Source organism: Atta colombica, unplaced genomic scaffold (genome assembly GCF_001594045.1).
Source record: "Atta colombica isolate Treedump-2 unplaced genomic scaffold, Acol1.0 scaffold59, whole genome shotgun sequence".
Taxonomy (NCBI): domain Eukaryota; kingdom Metazoa; phylum Arthropoda; class Insecta; order Hymenoptera; family Formicidae; genus Atta; species Atta colombica.
Genome location: NW_017259549.1, coordinates 1 through 7,934, shown reverse-complemented (window position 1 = coordinate 7,934; position 7,934 = coordinate 1).

The following is a 7,934-nucleotide window of genomic DNA, read 5'->3' as shown; positions in this document are numbered from 1 at the left end:
TGCAAAATCACTTTATCGTGTCTCTCGTTGTATTGCGGCCGTTTGTCTTTCAATGCTCGGCTCAAACGCATCAATTGCGTTCGATACCGATCGCCTGTGATTGTTTCAGTTGGTTTTAATAGTTCATAATACACTACGCCGAGCTGGTCCCACCAAATATAGAGCATCTTGGACGTCAAAATCACCGTTCTTGAAGCGTTGAAACCACTTACGACACGTTCTTTCACTAATAGCGGCCTCACCATAAGTATTTGAGAGCATTCGATGAGCCTCAGCCGCAGATTTCTTCATATTGAAGCAAAAAATTAAAACCTCCCGCAAATGACGAGAATTTGACTCGTAAACTGACATTTTCAATCGAGAATAACTTTATGATGCAGACACAAATCGACTAATGTTTCTATGGGGTTATGTTGACAGATGCCCAAGTTTATTGTATGACGTTTAAGATTTGCAATATTTCTTGTATCTAACTTAATATTGAGAAAAGAATTTTAATTTTGTGTTGTCATTATTCTTATTGAATTTTGTCTGTTGCACTCTTTTGAGACAACAGTTATTACATTCTGACTTTCCCTTTTTTTACATTAAATATTTTGATTAAATATATATTGTTTTTTAAGAATCTTTTTTTGGGTTTAGCCGAATTATATTGGGAGTAAATAAGTTTCCGCCGTTTTTTTTATCAAAAATTAAGTATTTATTGTGAAAGAACGGTACATAATGTTTTATTCAAAATAATGTCCATCGCTAGCCATTACTTTTCCCTCCTTTCTGGTCTGGTAGCATGTGGATATCGCGTCAGAAGAAGGCTTCATCTTTTGAAGCTATCCAATCATCGATATAATTTTTGGTATCTTCATATGATGTGAAGTGCTATTCAGACAGGCCATGCGTCATCGATCGGAACAAGTGATAGTCGGACGGAGCAATGTTTGGAGAATACGGCGGGTGGAGTAGAACTTCCCATTTGAGTGTTTCTAAGTAGGTTTTGACCGGCGCCGCAACATATGGTCGAGCATTATCATGCAGGAGAATAATTTTGTCATGCCTAAAGTAGTAGTGGGCGCGTTTTTTCTTGAGTGCTCGGTTCAATCTCATCAATTGTGTTCGGTAGAGAACCACAATAATGGTCTCGTTCGGTTTGAGCAACTCATAATACACGACATCAAGCTGATCCCACCAAATACACAACATGAGTTTTTTTTTCCATGAATATTCGGCTTGGCTATCGATGTTGAAACATGGCCAGGTGGTTCCATGATGTCCTCTTCTTTGGGTTATCGTAGTGGATTCATTTTTCATCACCAGTGACTATACGATACAAAAAATCTTTTCGTTTATGCCTGACAAGCAGCATTTCACATGTGAAAAATCGGCGTTCAACGTTTCTCGGCTTCAGTTCATATGGAATGCAATTCCTTTGCTTTTGAATCATTCCCAATGATTTCAAACGATATGAAATTGTTTGTTGAGTCACTCCTAATGTAAGTGCAAGTTCTTTTTGCGTTTGGCATGAATCTTTATCCAATAATGCTTCCAATTCCGCATCTTCGTATACTTTCGGCCTTCCGCTATATTCTTTGTCTTCGACAACAAATTCACCGTTCTTAAACTTTTGAAACTACTCAAGACAACTTCTCTCATTTAAGGCAGCATCACCATATGTTCTACAAGCAATCTATGAGCCTCAGCTGCAGATTTCTTCAAATTAAAGAAGTAAATCAAAAGTTCCCGCAAATGACGCTTATTTGGCTCAACTTGACATTTTCGTACAAAAAAAAATATATGATGTTGATACAAAATCGCTAATATTTTAAGATTATGGTGTTGCCGGAAGTTCAATCTTACGATATGTCGTTTTATCAAACAATTTTAACTATAGTTTATTATTGGCGCCGTCTTTTGCAAATACGGCGGAATCTTATTTGTACTCCCAATATTATACCAATATGGGTAAAAAAGATCTAATGAGAGTAACAAGAGCGCTAACATGTCGGGAAGAGAGACGGCTTCTCCTATTTCTCCTTTATCTAAAAAACAGAAGACATTTCAAGCTGAGTGTGGTGGAGGAAGTTATTTACGGAATAATATTAACATTAAAGACACAATGGTTCAAGAATCAGCGGTGAATCCTATGTTGTTGCCTCTTCTAAGGTCCTTCTCTGGGACTTCAAAAGGGGAATTGATCGAACACGCGAGTAATCAAAGATTGGAATTCTTGAATTCTCAGAGGACAAATAGATATAATGATCGATCTTGGTCCATTTATGAGGTCCATGAGAGTGGGGTCATCTACATCGAACATAGTTAGTCTCTTGTCTGTTGGAAAAAATTTGAATCCTATGTCCATAGGTAAGCATAAGATAGCTGTTTTTTTCTAAACTAGAATTACGAATTTTTTCGTATTCAAAAGATTAAAAAGTTCAATCCTAATGTTATTGAAGTCAGATTTAAAACATTTCTTGAAGCGAATCTTTTTGTATTATTAACAATGAATGATATGTTTCCTAAACATTGGATTTTTATATTTTGAGTTTTAAATTATTTCGAACAGGAGTTATTAGGAATGTCGATCCTTCACTTTTGGTTGATATTAGAAAGAGTTTATCATAGACAAGCAAATCATTTGAGATTGTCGATAGATATTCAAAAATTGAAATATTTTTCCAAAAAAAATAATCAGCTAATTGATTCTAATTTCATTAAAATCATCTTTAATGCTGATTATCTATCAGAGACGATTTGCATTTAGAAGGTCAAAATAAAGGTGTGATCATTGTTAATAGAGTCAAAAAATGTGATATATGTTCTCGTTGGAAGCATTCCAATAAAATTTGTAAAGGGAAATTGACATGCCCTAGATGTGGGGAGCACTACGGGGAGGCTGATTGTCGTTTTCAATCTAGCTGTATTAACTATCTCAAAGAATATCATTCTTTAGATATGTCTAGTTTTTGAATATTTTAAATTAATTAACGTGATTTGTGCATATGTCAATGTAGATTTTGTGTTAGCAAAAAACTTTTAAGACAATACATAATATTAAAAACACAAAAGAAAGAGCGAGAGAGATTTTATCCATTGGCATACATGTTTAGAGAAATGGATGAGAATGATAATTTGTTTTATGGTGATCCTATTGACCCTTGTCAAGATTTAATCGGAGGCACCTGAATGTGCTTCTTATCAGATTTGAAGGAAAGTGGGAATGATTTAACATATTTGGGAAGGGATAGTCACGGATTGAATTTCGCTTTAAATTTCGTTTTAGGAAAAGAAAAAAACGGATTTTGGTTATTAGAGGGATACGGATTCTGTTAGAGAATTGAATAGGGAGGTAATAGAGAGGGAAGACGAGGAAAGGATTTCAATGATGGATCCATTGAACCATTGATGATTTGACATCTACTACGATTGATGCAAGAAAGTATATTTCTTATAAAAATATAAATAAGAATCATGTCAATTCAGAGGTAGCTTATGGGGATAATTCGGAAAGAATGGCTTTTGAGAAAGCCTTGAGGAAGCATTTTGGCTCAAGTTTATTGTACGTTGATTATATAGATTTAATTCTTCTAGAAAACAAAAGATTTCTGAGATTGCTAGAATAGTGTTTAATTCCATTGTGAATTGATCCATTCTGGTATTTCTGATTGATTTGTTGAAATTGAATATTTTGGTTGTTCTCTTAGTGTATTTGTTTTGATTTTTCAATAATGTTTCAGATAGTCCAATGGAACAGTAGAGGATTACAATCTAAGTTACATGAATTATCCAATAAACTGAATATGTATGATGTTTTGTGTATTCAAGAATCTTGGCTAAAACTAAGTATTGTTAGTCTTTCAGAATTTTACTGTCTTCGTAATGATAGGAGACGGGTTCGAGACGAATGTGACCGTCCTGAATTATATGTAGAACCAAATAAAATCCATCAGTATAAGAATTTTCAAGAATAGAATTAACAACGATAGTCATGAATGGGTTTAGATTTCCAAAAAAAAAGATTAGTAATTTCTTGTTAGTAATTTTTTTTATATAGACCTCCAGAAAGTGACTTCTGAGGAAAACATTGTTTTTTTTGTATATCTAGATTAAATGAGACGTTCTGTATAGTAATTTGTGGAGATTTTAATGCTCAATATAGTGTTTGGCGACCAACTAGAGCGAATTGTGAAAAAAATTTGATTCATGCCATTATGGATTTACCTCTATAATTATTAAATGATGGCTCGGGTATTAGAGTATCTTGTAATAGGGAATATGTTAGCGTATCAGATTTATCTTTTGTTTCCCAAGACTTGGGATATGTTTCGATATTGGTGGAACCATTATCCGATCTCGATTCAAGTTAATTTAGGGAATCAGGATGGTTTCTGATCTTTTTCTAGACCTAAATTAATTCTTAAATATTGGGATAATAAGGTATTTCAGAATAAAATGAACAATAAAGTGAAAAGTTTATTTACAAGGAACATTTCAGGTATGATTTATATAACAGCTTACAGGAAGATATATTGAATTCTTTTTTTGAATGAGAGGGAAGATGTATAAATAATTACTCCAATATCATAAAATATGTTATAGATCATAAAATTGTTATTGAATAACCTGAACATAAACCTAAGGGTTATCGAAGAATGAAAAAATAAGCCTTTGTTGGAAATGAAAGATGTGAAGAAGCAATTAGGACAGACAAGCTAGCTTTTGATAATTTTAAAACTTTCCCTTCCAGAGAGAGTCTATTTGTATCGACAATCTTTACTGAAAAATTATTGCCAAAAGTAAAAGTGAAAATTTTAGGAACTTCGTCAATAAAGTAGATCATAATTTTCAGTCGAAAGATTTTTGGGATATGATTCATATTTTTAAGAAGTGTGCGTTTAATAATCCAGTTGCTCCTAGTAATTAATGGAAAAAAGAATATTTCCTATTGACAATTTGACTCCGTCCTTGTGTGGTTTATAGTTTTGATATTCCAATGAATTCTCAGTTTTCGGAGAGATTATTTGTGAAATTCAATATCAACGAAATTTATTTATTAATTTCTTTCCTGAAAAATAGCGCTGCCGGCCCTGATTTGATTAATAATTTAATCATTACCACATTCAGCTGTGGAAATTTTTAGTACTTTCTTTTAATCAAATAACAACGGTACTTTTCCGGAGTCATGGAAAGAATATGACACGATGTTGATTCCAAAAAACAATAACAAAGGCTTAAGATCGATAGCATTATCATCTTTGGCTAAAATTTTTGAGAAATTGATTTTGAGGCGCTTGGAAAGATTTATTGAATTAGAAAATATTTTACCAAATAGTCAATGGTTTCCGTAAGGGGCGATCTTGCGATCAATTAGGTTCTATTTTTGGATATTAGAAGTGTTTATGACAATGTTAATCTGAATATTCTTTATAATGAGTTAAATAATTTGAATATTCCGACATCATATAAGGATTTTTTTTAGGTTCTTTTTGTATAGAAGAACAGTAAAATTTTATAACAATAATGTTTTGTTTGGAATTAGAACTATTCAGAAGGAACTCAAGGTCCTAAAGATTTACATTGAGTCCATTACTATTTAATTTTTATATTAGGAAAATTATTTTTCAAATACATAATTGTTTTATATTACAATTTGCGGATGATATAGTGTATCAAGAGGAAAAAGTCCTAATTTGATAAATGATCAAATTAGATGGCCTTTTATTCTTTGTTTGAGTAGTTAGAGTCCATCCTTTCACTTGAAACCAGTAAAACTCAATATATTCTTTTTCATAGAACTAGAAAATTTCATATTCCTGATTCGATTGAACTATATAATTTGGTAATATCTTTTAGTAGAACAGTTAAATATCTAAGATTGATTATGGATTCTGGATTGAGATGGAAGGATCATGCTTTTTAAAAAATAAATCTTTACAATTCATGAATATATTAAAATGGATATCGGGATCTACGTGGGGAATTATTGCTCGAATGTCATTGAAATTTATGAATGCTTGTTGACGCAATTCGAGTGGGAGGCCTTTTGATACATAAATGCGGCTAATTCATGTATTGATATAATTAACAATCTATTATGTGCTGCTTACAAAAAGGCTTTGGGATTATTTAGAGCTGCAGCCAATAGCATGTGTTGAAAATTTTCTGGTCAAAGATCATTCCACAATGTAATCAATAAAGTATCTGAAAGTTTTTTATTTAAATGTATTTAATTTAAATGCTATGAAAATGCTATAAAATTTTAAATAAATTAAAATATTTTTCCCAATCGGTATCAGTTGGTAGAGTATCGAATAGAAATATACCATTTATTCTTATGAAGTGGAATGAAATCAAACATTTTAGAGAATCGTTATATGTTTGGGATATACATCCTGCTTTTGGTTATCCTGTAAATATGAGTCAAGTAAAGATTCACAGGTGGACATGGATTCTGGCATGTTAGCCAGAGATTGTGGCGATCCAAACAGAGCGTTTAATAATCTGATGAGCATTTTATGCTCATGAGGTTAGGATTTTCACGGATGGTTCCAGGTATTTTATTAATAATGGTCATGACCTTGTGGGATTAGCTGTTTGAATACCATCATGTATAAATTGAATCAGTTATCCAGTTCGTTTGAAGTTGAGGCTTGGGCGATTTCCAAGGCTATTGATATTATATTTGGATTGATTAATAATATTAAATTTGCGAACATTTGTTCAAATTCTTTAAGTTGCCTGAAGGCGATTTTTTCTGGATATCCGAAGAGATATAAACTAAATCCTCTGATGCAGAATATCATTTATAAAACTTATTGTATTCAAAATAATTACCAGGATGTAAATATTAGATTATCATGGTGTTCTATGTGGGTATTATTGATAATGAAAAGGCGGATGAAATTTCTAAATTGGCGGCTAAGAATGGTATGTTACTTAAAAATAGAGTGGATTAGCGCTGTCTGGCAATCTCGGATATATCAAGATTTAGATAAAACATTTTTTGATTCACTTAACCTAAATACAGACAGATATTTTGTAGATTTAGATTCTGAAATAGATTAAAATTTTTTTGGTAAATTGAAAATTTATAGAAATGATTTTGATAGACAATTAGATTAATAACGGGATATTCTTTTACTAATGCCTTTTTACACAAAATAGGGAGAGACCAGAGTGTGATTTGCGAGTGTGATTTTGAATCACATTTTTTGGGCTTATCCTCGGGGCAGCTTCGAATTTAGAAGCGATTTGATTCAATCACTGATTGAGATTGGAATTTTCCCTCCGTTATCGATTGCACATGTTTCTTTATCAAATAATAAAGCTATCAATTTTTTGGTTATTTTTATGAATGTAATATGAAATGTAAATATATCATAAATCTAAATATTTGAAATTTTATTCCATCTTTTTTGGTACACGATCTTACACCTATGAGAATGCTCAAATGCAGTGGAACTGCACTCCGATTGAGGCGGCACTTGGAATCTTTGTCTTTGTGAATACAAATATTTTTTGAAGAACTCTGGGATTATGTTGACAATCATTACACTGTATAGTAATTTTTAAGCAGGGTCTCTATCTCCGAGGAGTCACTCTTATGCTGGATCATTGGATCCTTTTTACATGGTATTATGACTCAATCATAGAGTCGGAAATCCACAGGAGAAGAAGAAGAAGAAGACGTATGAATACGGAGAGTCAGCTTATGGGCGAATGGATCGAGATTCGCGCGGCAGGGGAGGGGGAGGGGTCAGTCATCTTGTCTGGCAACATTTTAGCACTTTATTTGAAAATCGATATATGTATTACGATATTATTTGTATACTGTATCCAGTGTATAAAAATATGATTTTGTGAGGATAGTTGATTCAACGGTGTGCAATTAAAAATAATTTTCTATTTATATTAAAAGAAATAATAAATATATATACCCATTA